Source organism: Augochlora pura, chromosome 10 (genome assembly GCF_028453695.1).
Source record: "Augochlora pura isolate Apur16 chromosome 10, APUR_v2.2.1, whole genome shotgun sequence".
Classification (NCBI taxonomy): Eukaryota; Metazoa; Arthropoda; class Insecta; order Hymenoptera; family Halictidae; genus Augochlora; species Augochlora pura.
The window spans coordinates 14699708-14715885 of NC_135781.1; the positions used below are offsets into that span (position 1 = coordinate 14699708).

Below are 16178 nucleotides of genomic sequence, written 5' to 3' on the forward strand. Positions count from 1 at the left end.
CTGAATATTTTTTATGCTGTGCATTACGTAAAGTCCGTATGCTTTTGGAACATGATAAGAATTATTGACGTCATAAATCTCGGCTTGTAATTGCATTTCAGTGAATGATCTAAACTGCATCGTAAATGTACACGCAGCATACGAAGTGTAAAATATGCTTGTAACGATGAAAGCAACCTCGCAAGGTATTACTTTGCAAGTATCGAATGTACACCTTATTTTCTGACAAAACATAGAAAACGAGAAAAAAAATGGTATTTGAACCGAGTACATAGACTTCGATTACCAGCATAGCATGAAATTGTTAAATTTTACAAATTTCTTCTCTTCCATTGATTTTCTAATTTCATTTCGTTGCTTCTATTTTCCTTTCTATTGCGTTCACATCATCTGCAATTCAGGAGAAAGTAGATAGCAAACAAAGTACGTACATTGTCACTTATTTTGTACAAAGTTAAAAACATGCGAAACAACTTTCTATATTTCAATTTTTACTCTACAATGATCGATACTTTAATTATCACTCCGTAGTGATCTACAGTGTAATAATCACACTCTAGTGATTTATATTTTAATTATCACTCGAAACATTAAGTACCTTTTCAAGCAATTTTAACACAAAAACATTGTAAACAACTCTAAAGATCAGATTCATGAAATATTTTTATCATGTACATAAGATTGAAACCTGGTGAATAATCAATCAAAATTACGTTCAGAGCTATCCGCCATTTCCTGATTGGGTAGAAACAGTGGCTACAGTATATGTTGGTTTTGCTTCGCAAAATTATTTCATGTTTGCGTTTTATTTTTTGCTACAATGAATTATGAAATTCTCGCATTTATTGAATGACATTTCTCTGATCAATGTTTCTACGTTTCATTAAAGCTACCTATTTTCTCTTAAATACAGTGATATGAATAATTCCAGATCCAACATATCTTTAGCATTTTTAATGATATTTGAACAAAACGCAATTAAATATATTTGTATATGTTTGTCTTATATTATTTTTAATATAGAAATATACGAATACAGTGTTTTGTAAAGTTTTTGTTTAAATATCCCTAAAAATTGTAAAGCTATTTAGGGTCCATAATTATTCGCACCGTTTTAATTGAGAAGAACCAGGAAGCCTTAGGCACTTAAGCGAAACGTAAAAACATTACATTATCAATGAATACAACGTTACGTTAAAAATGTTCATATATTCATAATTAAAACATGTTTCGAAGAAGTGAGAAAACTTCAAGTTTGATACAATTTAGTATCGCAATTAGAAATACGGGAGCCAAGATTTTGATTGAACGTGAAATAAAAACAGTAATTTAATACGACATAAAAATTCTAATCGAATGTGAGATTTAAAATTCGACTTAAATCTGAAACAAAAATGCGAACTGAATTCAATCGGATGTTATATTTCCATTTTATTAATGATAAATGGCTTCGAAGACTTTCGCGACTGGTACTATCGCGAGCCAATGAAATTAGAAAGTCTTATCAGCGGAATTCGCTTTTCTTAATTAATGGATGATAGATAGCTATCTTGTGTCGTAATGAGATCCCCTTGGGGCATCGTGTCGCGTAAAGAAAACGTTGATGACCGTAATTTCTCTACGCGCCGCGGATTATTTGATCGTGCCACCGAGGGAACGACGACGGCGTGGGAATGAAATTAGAGAAAGTTATTGAAAGGTGGCACCGCCGCGACTTGGGCCCGGCGAGTCCAAATTTTCGTGGCGCAAATGTCGACCGGTCGAGTTTCGATCGATCGCGAAAAATTATAATATCCACGTTCACGCTCGAAATTGCGAAACAACTGCGCGACCACTCTCGAGTCAGCTGCTGACTATTGATGGATTCAAACTCGTTCCACGGTTTCACATCAAAATGCTATAGATCAAGCTACTGTTGACCCGTGGTCGAACGTGACGTCAACGACGAACAAAATTTCGATTGACATCATTAAATAAATTGTTCGTAACTGCGCTGCGCATTTCGCGCATTCTGAACAAACACCAATAATTTATATCTGATTTATACATAGTACATATTACATCGTGTTACAATTCGTAAAGTATATACGACTGCGTATATCTTTTTAGTACCATTGGGACGATCAACTATCTGCAACTGTCTGCACGTGAAGACAGGATGCGTAATAAAATGTAGTAAAATTTCTGCACGCACAGAATGATATATAAACTAGTGATAATTTAATAATAAACTGATTATAAATTCTGACTTCTTTCATATAGTAAATTACAGATTAATATTACATCTCGCATGAGTAACAACTGCAAAGAGAGTGTAATTATTATGAATAAATAAAAAAGACTATAATTTTTTCTCTATTCGTTGTTGCTTTAAATTTTTGTATGAAAATTCTATGTTGTTATAGAAAAATATAGTAGTTATATTGCGGATTTTTATGCAAAATATAAATAGTTCGCATCAATTATAAATACTATTTTAATAGTCTCAATAAATATTAATAAATCGAAAACAATGTTATAAGATTGAAAAATTTATCTAACGTCTTCAATGCTGCTGATTCCATTGTTAGATTTATTTTACATTTTACTTTATATTTATCAGATTTTGTCATAAATACATAAGTTTCGCATTCTACTCAACACTAAATGTTATAGATGTACCGATAATATTTATATAAATACTTGTAATTAAGTAAACGAACGTACAGATATCTGACAGATATTTTGAAGTTCTTCATAGTAATTTGAGGCTTCGTAAGAGCCTTTTTACACGTACCATCTGGACACTGCTATTATTATTATTATATTTTAGTGTCCATTAAAATATCAAACGGTGTTCCTTTTAGCTTGATTTTTGGTTCGAGCAACGAGAAATATGTACAAATAATAAAGTCGAAGCGAACACAGTAGGTAAGCGAGTTACACAACATCTGCATGGCCACAGAGGTATGCATGTCGATGATGACTTGTAAAGTCAAAGGTTTTGTCCGTTGCGTCGCTTCGGTCGATCTGCTAACTTGCAAAAGAAGTGTTACATATGGTTCTAAAGTTTGCACAACCGTTCTGTACAACACGTTTTTCGGAGGAAAATTGTTTTGCGCAACTGCTGACAGATATACATACGTGTACTATACTTTACTTAAGCTCTATTTCATAATAATGTTACGGTAATAATATTCAGTGGCGTGAATAATTATAAACTCAAACTAACCTTCACATTTTTTTTGTGATATTTAAACAAAAACTTAACCGAACACCGTATTCGTATATTTCTATATTACAATTAATAGAAAAATAGAAATATACAAATAGAGCCTTTTTAGCTTGTTTTTAGTTTTTAAATGTGGACGTTAGTTTGAGTTCATAATTGTCCACAGCACTGTAGAGGGACTCCTTTAATTGAAGCACACTAAAGAACTTAACAAAACATTGTATTTATATATCACTGCATTACAAATAATAGAAAATATAAATAAACGAACACGGAATTTTCAAGTAACAGTTTAGATAACAGTTACTTTAATTCTATTACTATGCGCACCACTGTAGGTAATAATAATTGGATTTTATTTCACATTTTTTCATAAACAAATTATAAAATTCAGAGAAAATAAGATTTATTGGTAACATTGCTGTAATTTGAAATAATAATTCGAAACTCTTGCGTTTTCATATCTTTAACACTTACTACGATAAGGTTATTATACCGAATTGTCATTAGGACCAAATTCTCACTGCATGAAAACTGCAATAAAAATAGTACCTTGCTAAAGGTACTACTTGACAAATGATTGTATTAAACTAAATTGGTAACTCATGTTGGTGATGTTTAATGTCTAACAAGTAGTGCATTTACAAACATGACTTGTTACGATAAAGAAAGTCGTGTTAATGGCCACGTTAGCTAAGAACATTTACTAGAGCCAGATATAACTTTCTTTCCATATTTACGCAATGCTACCGTTTTTAGCAATGTTCGTTTTTAAATAATCAATATTTTTCATTCACTAGTTACCGTGCACAGTACAGAGTTGGGAAAAAAGTAATGCAACTAATGAGTAGTTATCATAATTCGTTAGTTATTACAACTAATTAATAATAATTGGGTTATTATAACTAACGGCGATAGTTATTACAACTAATTTAAAATAATTTATAATAACTAACAACTTGTAACAGTTAACGATTCAATTTAAGAAAAGAAAATTGACCTTTACATCTTCGGAACGTCTCCATCTATAAAAAGAGTACATGCATTATGCACTATTCCCCTTTAAATCATGCAACTTTTGCATTGGAAAATTTGTTGTCCGATGCATAGTTTGGAAACTGCAGGAGATGCACAAGTTGCGTGGACCACCTTGCGTAACATACATATATGTATACGTCTTGAAGTGGTAAAGAGTTAAAAAGTGTATGACTATAACAAGGACATACGTTGAAAAACAGGAAAGTTATGACACTTCTGTTTGATCAGTCATATAGAAGTCAGTTGTCTCTTTACTTGTTGAATAACTACATCATTTTAAAACAACGCAAAAGGTGTACGCAAGCATAAACAAGGCAAATCGACAATTTGCAATGCAAAGTTTAAACTCCTTGGAACCAGATCGTGATCAACGTATGGTGCATAACGCCTACATTTGTTAATATTCAGGATTGAGTCACTCCTTTTACGCAACTATAAACTCGCCATGTTGGCGAAGGAAAACTAATGAACTATTTTAGAGTAGTAAAGGTGTTAATATGTTAACGCATTTGAATAGACCCATAAAATTAGAAGCATTTTTTATTGATTTTTAGCGTTAATATGAACGTGCAAGCGGGCTTGAAATGTATTTCAAGTTTACAAATCTTTTCCGACGTATTAACAATTTAAGATAACAAATTATATTTACGCGTGTCTTATACATGACCACTCGCATAAAGTGAACTCGGACATAAAAGTTGCAAAAGAGCATTGTGCAAAATAAAGATATGAAACGACATCAATCATAAATAAATAATAATTTTTAAAATGTCAAACCTCTTGGAACATATTATTCAAAAATAATGTTATAAAATATATATAAAATAAAAATTTTTTTAAATTTATTTTCGTTTCTTTTTATCTTAATATTATAAGGCATTCGAATACTCGCATGGCGTGAAAATTCAAAGACTTCCTATATTTTTTTTAATTGCGTAAGCAACGTTTTATATTAAATCGAAAGATTTTTGTATTTTGACATTTATATGCCCTACTTTAATATATCGTAATGAATATTTACCTTTCAATGTACATTCACCTTAATATTTGACGTAGAAGTCAAAGTTGTAGCACTGTTCGATTAGTTTCGTGTATGGGTGTGTATTTATTTACTGCTGCTCTACAAGGTACCCAAATATGGATATCATGAGCGGCGCGTATCTCTACTTTCCCGCGGTACAAGCAGCATTACTAGATCATATAATTTTTGTTTATCGTAACACGTTTCATATCGCGTCTCGTGTTAACCGTTTCACGTTACGATCAGTAGGATCGGAATAATGGCAAACTTTAATCTTCGCCGTAACATAAAAATAATTTTTCTACCGAATATATCTTCCACTAACGTTCGTATGTGGCAATCTGGGCATACTTCGCAGGTAGAACTGAAATAATGTTCTTTTATGCAGATTTCGACGCTTGGCAACGCGACATTCGAGTTTCCAGCGACGTTCGCAACTCTTACAATACCGATAAATGATTCAGACTGTGCAACCTGCTTTCTCCCCTGTTCTACTGGGTGTTTTAGTATTATTGGAATACAGTTGATCGACTCGCGATTCTTGAAAATACAATACGAGGAATCGATCGGGATGTCAGAAAGAGATGAAAGGAACGTAAGCAAGATGTGAAATAAATAAAATTTGGTAAACATTGTTCTAAACGTAAACAAATGTCTATGTTTGCGATTGATTGACGTGTAGTTAATAACCAAAAATGATAAAATAAACATGATAATTATTATATTTTTAAGACTCTAATTTCTAATTATAATCGTTCACTCGGTTCCACTAATTTCCTTTTTTTAACTAAACGTGAATATGTAAAATAAAAGTAAATATATGTGATTGAGTAGATCCTGTACATAATTAAATGGATATTTAGACAGCAAGTTTCAATCTACTTATTATAAGATTAAAAATCGGCTTCATCTGAAACACGATCTAAACATAATAGGTCTATTTGCAATTAAATGTTTAATATATCGAATGTATCGAGAAAAAGGGTATAAAAATTGATGAAGGTAATTTGAAAACTTTGTTAAATTTCATCTATTTTTCTTAGATTTAGCTTTTCTATATAGCTAGCTTTTGCGATATTAAGCTACTGATCAATGTTGTAAAGATCTTTATAAGATATTCAGCGTCTTTTAAAACAGTGTAACTGTTCTATCCTAAAAATAAACAGAGACGTTTTTAATACCCAGCTAATTATTCTACACGCACTCGAAACGTAACAATTAGACGAAATAAAAACGTGGTCGCATAAAGATATGATAATTAGAGACGTTAGAGTTGGACACTTTGATACATAAGAGGGACGAGAATAAATTGTAACCTCGAGTCTCAGAGGGTCAAAGTTCAATGTTCACGTACGTACGTGAACACCATTTCCTCCCGTGTTACATAACCGTGATACTTTTGATTATTCCGTCACGATAAACATGTTAGATAGACGAAAATCCTCTGCTTCTCGTTAAGAATCCACGGAGCTCGAAATAATTAATTAACAAACTGAATGTACACGTAAACCGGCTTCTCTTAACATGCAAATTGCCATCGAACCAGAACTCTCATAATCAATGGAAAATTGATTTCGCTGTCTCTGTCGCGTTAACAAATCCCGATCTGACCACGCAACACCAGCAACAATACAAACAGATCCTTTTTAGCGGCCGTTAAACAATTTTCGAACGAAAGAGTTACGTGTGGAACAGGTTCTCGTGCGAGTCGGCGTTGAGAATAAATCGATGCGTGCTGGATACGGCGATCCCGGCGGACAATTACTCGATTTTTCTGAAGCGTGCAACGGAACGCGCCGCGCACGGTGCCTTTCTACATAATGCTAGACGCGATACGATGAGTCACAGAAATGAAGTCACTTACACCGGCAATAAAAAGGTCCGTGAACCATAGACACCGACTTTCGAAACCTCTAATGAACGCACTCGTATGCAAACCCGTAACGCAAACAACGGATGCACGCAAAGCCGCGTCGCGTCGTCGCACCGCTTGAGAAAGATACGCGCTTCGGGCTCCGTATGTCGCTAGAAATTCAGAGCCAACAGTGCTCCGTCCCGAGAACATCGTTCTTTCTGCTTTCTTGGTCGACGTGATCATGGGTTGAATTTTCCACGTCATCGGAAACCATAAAACCGTGGCCAACGTTATCGTTGGCAGAAAGTTTTCGAGACGGACCTCGAAATTGTAGAACTCGTCGTTCGATTCTCGTCGAATGCGATTAAATGGTATCGAAACTAACGAGATGGTAAAGGTGATAGCGTTGTCACGATACGCTTAATTTTATACGGTTAATTTTATACGCTCGAACAATGGATGTGAAATGAACTACTTAGACGCAATATTAATCCTTTGCAGTCTAGGTTGTTTTTTCCGGTGATGGAAAAGTTTTCGAATTTTTTAATAGATCCCATTTATAACTATTAAATTATTTTTGAGACGAGAATTAATATAGAAGATCTGTGGCGCATCCATTGGAGCGAAAGAAAATTACTAGAACTTTCTAATATAATAATTTTCTCTTGCCGTAAGTGTCAACCTTGCAGTAGAATATTTCATAGTCTAGTTATAACTACATCCAATAAACCGTTTACGAACCTCTGTTTATGTAACTTAGTTTTTCTCTAATTCCACTCGTAACAACTTTGATTGGTCGTTATTAGGTTGTTACATTTAAGTGTTCAAGATTTAATATTATCTTCGCTTTTATTAATTGAAGTATTTTAATCAATGCATCCAGTGCTTCCTTGTTTACCGTTCCTTTCTGTTCGCGTACTTTTAATTGGTTCGCGTTTGATATAGATAATATTGACGATTACAATTTACGAATACATCGAGTTTTATCTCACGCAAATACCTCTATTGGAAAATAAAATTGTATGTGCCTCAATGAGAAACGTAAACACCAGTTCTCAAAGAACAAACTGTAAAAATGGTGTACCATTTAGAGCACTACATATAAAATTGAATATTTTAAGGATCAACATTTTGTAATTTCCAAAAAATTAGCCAATTTCACTGGCCACTGAAAATAACTTAAACAAACATTTCAGTTGTAAAGATGTAATTCAAGAATTTGTACAAAAACAAGACAGGAAAAGTTCGGTTCACGATAGTAATTATACTCCACTAACAAGTGAAGTTCAACGGTCCGGAAGATAATCCAATTCTGAAACTGTAGAATTACTTCTTAAAACTGAATTATGGTACCGCAAAAGCGGCGGTCTAGTGTTAACTAGCAATCTCTTTCAAAAGTGTGCACAAATTACTGTAATTATACTGTATACGTTTGATTTTCTTCATATTTTACTTAAACACGATTTTATAAAATATATAACTTAATAAAGAATATCGAAGTATACGTATCCTTTCTTAACCAGTTAGCTGTTTTTTATAAGTATACTCGTCATAGAGAAACGACAATGTTTTGCGTTGTAACGAGTGTCATATAGCTGCCTGGTTAAAGGTGAAAATGATTTCGTAAAAACAGAGATTGCGACTATGAAATGTAACTACGATAACAAGTAGCAAGTACTGCGATTGAATTTATTCGCGAGATATGAGACGTTCCAATAAAAAGATTTGTTACCGTAGGACGAATTGTTATGGGGAAAATTAACATGAGAGATTACAGGAACGTGACGTTAACGGAACATCATAATGTAAATGGAAAATTTGCACGTGCGAGTTATGGCGATCGTATGCACGTGCACGCACAGCTCGTGTTGCGCCTCTGCAACAGAGCTCGCGTTCTTGCTCTCTTTCCATCTTCTAGGCTTCGACGTACACGAACCGTGTAACGAGATAACTGGCCTTCTAACGAGATTATCACTCGGCTATGCTCGCTACCGAGTTTTTCAGTTCCCGGCAACGACGAGAGGGACTATCGTCGCGACGCATCGGCGGCGAGACTGCCGTCGGTAAATAATCTTCCAAACGCACTCACAATTAGGGGAACGGCAGACTTTGAAGCTTCACGCTAGAATTATCGAATTCTGTTCGACAGCGGATAAATAACCAACGAACGCGATTTTATTCGACGCGATCGGGTAAAGCATCAAATCGAATTAAAATTTTGATCTAGATACAAATTTTTTCGAATAAGAATTTACTTGTACAGGGATTCGTACAAAAGAAAATTGATCCGAATAAAAATAGTAGAATATGTATACTCTTTTTATTGTCACTATTATGGATTTATTCCATATTTTTTTTCAAATATTGCATCAGAAATATTTATTACTTATTTATTACTTCTTGGCAAAATGATCATCGATGCGCAACTAAATAGTAGAAAATTGAAATTGCACTGACCATGACTGTATTCGTATAAATATGTTCTTATCGAATTGCAGAAAAAAAACAGCCAACGATTATTCACATTATTATTTGAATAATATTACACTCACTATTCAAATAACGGCAGAGAACGATTATTATTAGCAAAAACGATAGAACGAAATAGATACGCTGCGTCTCATAATTTAAAAAACACAAAAAAGTATTCAGTTTTTATACACAGTAATGAATATATGTAATAATAAGTAAGATACGCCATGTTCAAAATTGTATTGCGAAACGACGTATCTTTTTAGGACAGATTATGTTTCCTCCGAAACAAAAAACAGCAAGTCTTCTTGAAAGTATGGAAAAACAAATATTTGAAATCGTTGAAAATAGAGGTGGACCCCAATACTCAATTATTGTGATAATTTCATTTTATTGCATTTGGTGAAGAAAAAGAATATCTCTTTTCACAAGAATATCATTTTTCGATGCAATTTCAAGTATGACATACGTCATTCGTTATTATAGTAACTAAAACATATAAACACCATTACTTTTTAGGTGATTTTACAGCAATAAGACGCGGTATGAATATTGAAATATTAAATAGGCTACATACTATAGAAAATGTCGTGCAGTAAGTTGAGGAGAAGCGAAAACACTGAATTTAAAAATTTTGCTCAAAGTTTAAGAAACAGTCCAGCATTTGGTAGGTTTAAAGTCAATCAAATCGGCAACGATTAAAACTGTTCCTCGTTAATCGAGTAACAAAGAACAATTGGATCCGTGACATAGGCGGACGTTACGGGGTTAAGAACCCTCCTTCACGGATAATCATTCCGTTCCCATGTTGCCACATGTTAATCATAGCCTGGCACTAACAACTAAACGTAGCATTATGCGGAATCGTTAAAGCATCTTGACAAACCGCCCAGGGTTTTCCTAGAATCTTGATGCCACGCGCATTTCTACCCGGAAAAATAAATCAAGAAGATACAATAAAATCTCTACATACAATGGGCCAAGATAACAACGTTCGCGTCGAATTATCTTGAAAACAAAGTCCCCTATAAAAGAATTCTGCCGCACGCTCTCAGCTTATATTTTTTTGCACGCGCATACAATCGCGATCTCCCGCGACTGTACCACAACTTCGAAGACCCCCTGCGCGTTATTCTTCATAGATAATATATTCGTGCGCGTACTGGTTTATTCTCCGGTGCTCCAGGTGTGCGTAACCCCTGCAACGCGCATTTAAATGCACTCGTGCTCGCCGAGCGTTTCGGAGTCTATAAAGAGCGACGACGACGTTGCCATAGTCTTATCCATTTTCGCGTAAGGTTAACGACCGGCGAGCTTGCGAAACTCGTCGTTGGAAACGCGCGAGGCGTCTGCTGGAGTCGCGACGTGACGCGACGTATCGCGCTCGCTTTTCGCGACGACTCGCGCTCGCCTCGTGTAAATTGGAAATGGAGCGTTCACGCCCAGCCAGCCGGCATACACGTAAGAGGAGGCTCGCATGAGTGTACCGCTTAAAAAAGCTCGGAACTTTCCGTGAGTCGGTTGCATAAAGAGAACACCGCGTATCGTTTATGGTTACGCTACGGCGATTTTCTTTCGAGAACGAGCTTACGGCGCGGCAGGAAGTCGGCCGTCGCCACCGGGTTTGTCTTGTAACGTCTAATCAGAGATCCAATAAAATTTTCATTTCGAAGCGAATGCAACCTTTAGTGACCGCGGGCAGATATGATACCGGTGTCCTGTGCGGTTGCATCACTATACAGATCTTTAAAGTATAAGCAAAGGTATAAATTCAAAATTTACGGGAAACTTTCCTGTATAGTTTTCATTTTTGTAAAATATTGCGCAAGAATAAGTATTTTCGTAAGGCTCCGCAGTCCGATGATAACGCGCTGAATAATTTTGTCGACTTTTATGAATATAGTGGCAAATTCTGGTTTTTCGTAAATTGATTTGGAGTAAAAATTAACAGAATTCAACGTTAGTAATATTATGATTACATATTACATATTATATATTCATATATTCATCATATATTATATATTAAATATTGCGTCATGACGCGGCGTGTAATTTTGTTGAGTTTAAATTTGTTTAAATTTTGTTAAATGTACGTATGTAAGGCGACGAAAATTTCAAAACTTGATATCAAGAGCTATTTTTAAATAATGAGAAGAGATTTGTATCGGATATTTGTGAAGGTTACGGTTATCGTTTATATGATTTGCGATTCAGTTTTATCCACGAAACTAATCATTTATTATAACTCATTAGTACGTTATACAAATTCCAATAAAATTGAATAATAACAAAATCACAGACAGAACAAACACAGTCACATACGTAATGAATTTCGAAATAAATTATTTGTAGCCAGTGCACAGAGAACAAAGATGAATGTAGGTACAGGAAATAGACAATGAAACATTATTATGAACGCTGCCAATTCTCGGTACAATGGGATGAAATGAACTTTAAATAAACATAAATAATTTGCCTTCTATTTCTTGGAATGAAAATTGACGATTCTTCAGCGAGGCAATGTGTCTCCGTTTAGTTTGAGTTTCATAACAGTAACACAATTTATGTCGGATAATTACAACGCTGTTCGTTAATTAGTTTCACCGATTTTTATCACACTTTCGTTTCATATGCTAAATACGCGTTGTTAGCACGTGATCGGCCAAAATCCGATTAATGTGATTGTCAATAACTGCGCGATCTAGGAATCAGTGTCACGGTTCAAATAATAATCAGAAAGGAAATTATTAGATTACGTTAAGGCGGTGGTTTGATCACTCAAAATTCAAATGGTTATTGCTACTGAAGAATTTATGATGGTGGTTAATAAGCGATGAATTATGTCCCTTTTTTATATTTTATATTGTGAAATAACCGCTGGTAAGTTGTATGGTAAAAGTCCGCTATCGCATGTTTTATTGTAGCTATAAAGCTAAGCCTCAGGGAATAAAAAATTAACAAGCATTTCAATTCGTTAACTCTACCAATTAGGTAAGAATCTGCCTGAATTGAAAAACGTAATTACTAGATGGCGTATCTTTATGCAAATACAATAGAGTTTAATACAAGTGAGCCGTAGACAGAGTTTTTTCTAGTCGTCAGATGATTTCAAATAATACAATTTATTTCGAATACTTTGCATATTGAATTGGCACATATTATCTTCGTTGGATAAATATATTGCTTACACATCATGTATATTTATTGTGTGTACATCGAAAATTCCATGTTACGTGTTGAATCTTTTAATCAGCTTGTAGAGATTGAAATCAGAGTCTCGTTAAATTCAATATTGCTGACAACATTCACAATGGATATTCATATTGAAATGAGATTCATTGATTTCGTCAAATTATTATTCAACACTATCGACGAAAATTGTGAAATTAAAATGTTAATTTTGCAATATGCAGCGAATTCTCTCCAATTGTGCATCAGCTTGTAAGCAAAAATGGACAATTTGGGAAGAGAATATACAATTATTCGAGCCCGGCGGCTCGTTTTTACAGTTGTTGACCATCAGCGATTCGTTCTCCAACCAAATTGTCCACTTTTGTTTACAAACTGTAAGATAACTGGCGAGAATTTGCAATATTCCGGAATAATAAAAATCAAAGTCCGCCATTGCAACGTATTTAAATGTACTCCAACGACATCAGCATCATGCGTAGACAATCTGTAGACAATCAATATACTACTTGTTATAATAGCTGCCGCGCATATGCCAATTGCATATTTTTGCATGAGATTTCAAAAGCATAAACGTCCGCAGCGCAATAATTACAGTTTAAAAGTCCAGTTTGTAGGTTTACGCGTCTAAGCATAAAATACATTTACGAAGAACGATGAAGTATACTCGTTCCCGTCGAAGAAAGTAATACTGTTCAAAGTTGAACGCAAAAGCATTGTGGTCTAGATAGTAATAATACGATAAATGGTATTATTCGTTTCAGTGCTGTTCGCTTTTTCTAAAACAGAACGACGCGACTTGTTGCTAATGATAGACGCCAGTAAGAGAGTATAATCGCTTTCTCCGTTGCCTGGCCGTCAAACGTAGGAACACTGAAAACCTGCTTTTACAACGCCATGGAACATGACGCAACGCGTAATCTATCAAGCTTGTATTGGTACACGTGACAAGGAAACTACGTGAGAAACGGCGAAGAAAAGAATATCGTCGGTAGCAATTCTCCTCGAACAGTTCTAACCTTTCAGTGCAACTATATCTGAGATTCGATATCGTTCTACTAAACTTGTTAAATGGCAGCAACAAATCAGAGTAACTTATCGATAGTATTTAAGAATGTAGAGAACCAATCCCTGTGTTACTAGTGTAAGAAAAGCATATACGTGTACGATACTTGGAGATTTTTCATTCAAACGATGGATTCGTTGATAATGTTGTAAAAAGTATAAGGATACGCATTGTGTATTATTATTGTTAATATTGTCGTCATTTTATTCGAAGCTGACTGACAATTTAACAATCGGTAGGGTATGCCGTACACTACCATACCGACGCCGGGTTAATGACACCGTCTAATGCCGCAATATTTCTAATCGATATTAGTCGCTTCCTACGTTGTATGGAACGCAGATCTCGTTACATTGAATGAATCCAGAATGAGCAAACTAAATTAACGAAACAAGATAAAAGGAAACAAACCTATAGTAAATTCGATTAAACCAGAAGAAACTAAACTGAAGCACTAAGCTTTTTCGCCGCGTAGACCGCTGAATCAGCAACCATAAAAATTCTACAACGCCGGACTAATTGACTTAATTAAATAAAAATTGAGAAGTTCATATATATTTATGATCATTCATTGAACAAGTCCTTAGCAAATTCGGCAAATATTCGTAACTCGTGTCGACATGGAAATTTATTTTTAGGTATGGATTGATTGTATTATGTGCGATATGGTCGCGCGGCGATCAACGTGCTAAGGGGTTATTTTCACTTCGAACCATGAATCCACTTGTTACGCGATTACGTGACTTCTATTCAGTAAATGGACGATATACGTAACCATGCAAACTTTTAGAATAGGAACATTTATCGATATATTAATAGTCCTTTCTATAAATTCTGGTAAAATATGGAGACGATAGCTTCTCGAGATATATTAAAATTTCTTCAGCCATATTTTATATCTGTTTTGTACACAATATAATAATAATATTATGGTATTAATAATAATATACATATAGAATATTTAACTTATAATATATATATATAGAATATTAAACTAAAGTGCCCTTATTGTCAAAGCAGCTAACTATAAATATAAATATAACTATAAATACATAGATATAAGGACAGAGTTTGCACGCCCTATACATTAAAGAGGAGACCAAATGCAATGTATAATAATTCTGCATTGTTATTTTATTTTACCTTATAAATAGTTGAAACGCAGGTATGCTCGGAACGCTGATGTCCGAAACAAACTCTCTCGTCGACAGACAAAATCCACGAGAGACGCCATTTCTTCAAGCTACGTGCGCAAATGACTCTGCAAAGCCAAGTACACTCGACGAAGTGACAATGCACCGAAGGGACTACCTGGCGATGAAAAAGCACGAGAAAAGGCTGGCAATTCCACGATAAGGGAGCAGAAGCAGCGGCGGACGACGACGCCGAGAAAGGAAGGCGTCTTTCCTTTCGTGACGCAATCGATAACTTTGAATCAGGGGCTTTCGTTTTAGAACGGACAATGTTGAATTACATAGTTAGCAACGTGCGTCTACGAAGCCGAACGCGTTTTCTTGATCTCCTTGCGCTTTCCCAAAAAAGCTCAAGCTCTGTATTCGATTCAATTGTATAATTGAACTTACATTTAGATACACACATACATACCTTACAATAGGACATTTTAAAAAATTTTGAAAATTGAAATTTTCCTTTTCTGTTAAATAGTAATTTTAAGTTTTAAGAAAGACATACACGTACACGTACGTAATTTTAGACTCCATGCCACTTTTACAAATGATTACATTTAAGTGATATTTGAACAATAACTTAACGAAACTCCGTATCTGTATATTTCCAGATTGGAAATAGAAATTTGAAATATAAAATATGAATAGAAAATAGACATATGACATTTAGTTAATCTCTTTACATTGAGAAATTATATTTAGAAATTACATGATTTTATTTCACTCCTTATATTGAAGCAAATAATGCAACAATTAATTTAATTCTCAAGGATTTTAATCTTCGAAACGTTGGAATTTTAATGAACAGCCTGCGAACGATTATTCTCTTGAAATAGAAATATGCAATTTACATAAGTATATAAAATATGTAAATGTAACGCATGAAGCTATAGAGAAATAGAGCAACGCATGTAACAATTATGTGTGGTATGCTATAATTGCGCTTAAACGCACTGCGAAGTTAAAATAGCAAATTTGTTTGTTACTGAATATAATTAAAAATGAAACTACAGTAAACTATTGAACTATTCTATTCCGAGAAACATAGACCTACAAATTACGTGTTTATATGGTAATTACTGGACTACGGCCGTTTATGCGTTCAAAATATGTAGAAATATGCAATTAACATACGTAAA

At 34.4% G+C, this 16178-nt stretch overlaps 1 protein-coding gene across 7 annotated transcripts in view; it reads right to left on the reverse strand.

The window, feature by feature from the left end:
- The window catches only part of Ipk1 (Inositol phosphate kinase 1), a 248619-nt gene that overhangs the window by 57952 nt on the left and 174489 nt on the right, over window positions 1–16178 (reverse strand). The window contains exon 1 of one of the 7 annotated variants that reach the window (XM_078192832.1): window positions 14996–15022. The exons of the other annotated variants lie outside the window; for them this stretch is intronic. The gene's annotated coding sequence lies outside the window, so the exon portion shown is untranslated. Of the gene's footprint in view, window positions 1–14995; window positions 15023–16178 lie in introns of those variants that run through there. 7 annotated transcript variants of the gene reach the window in all.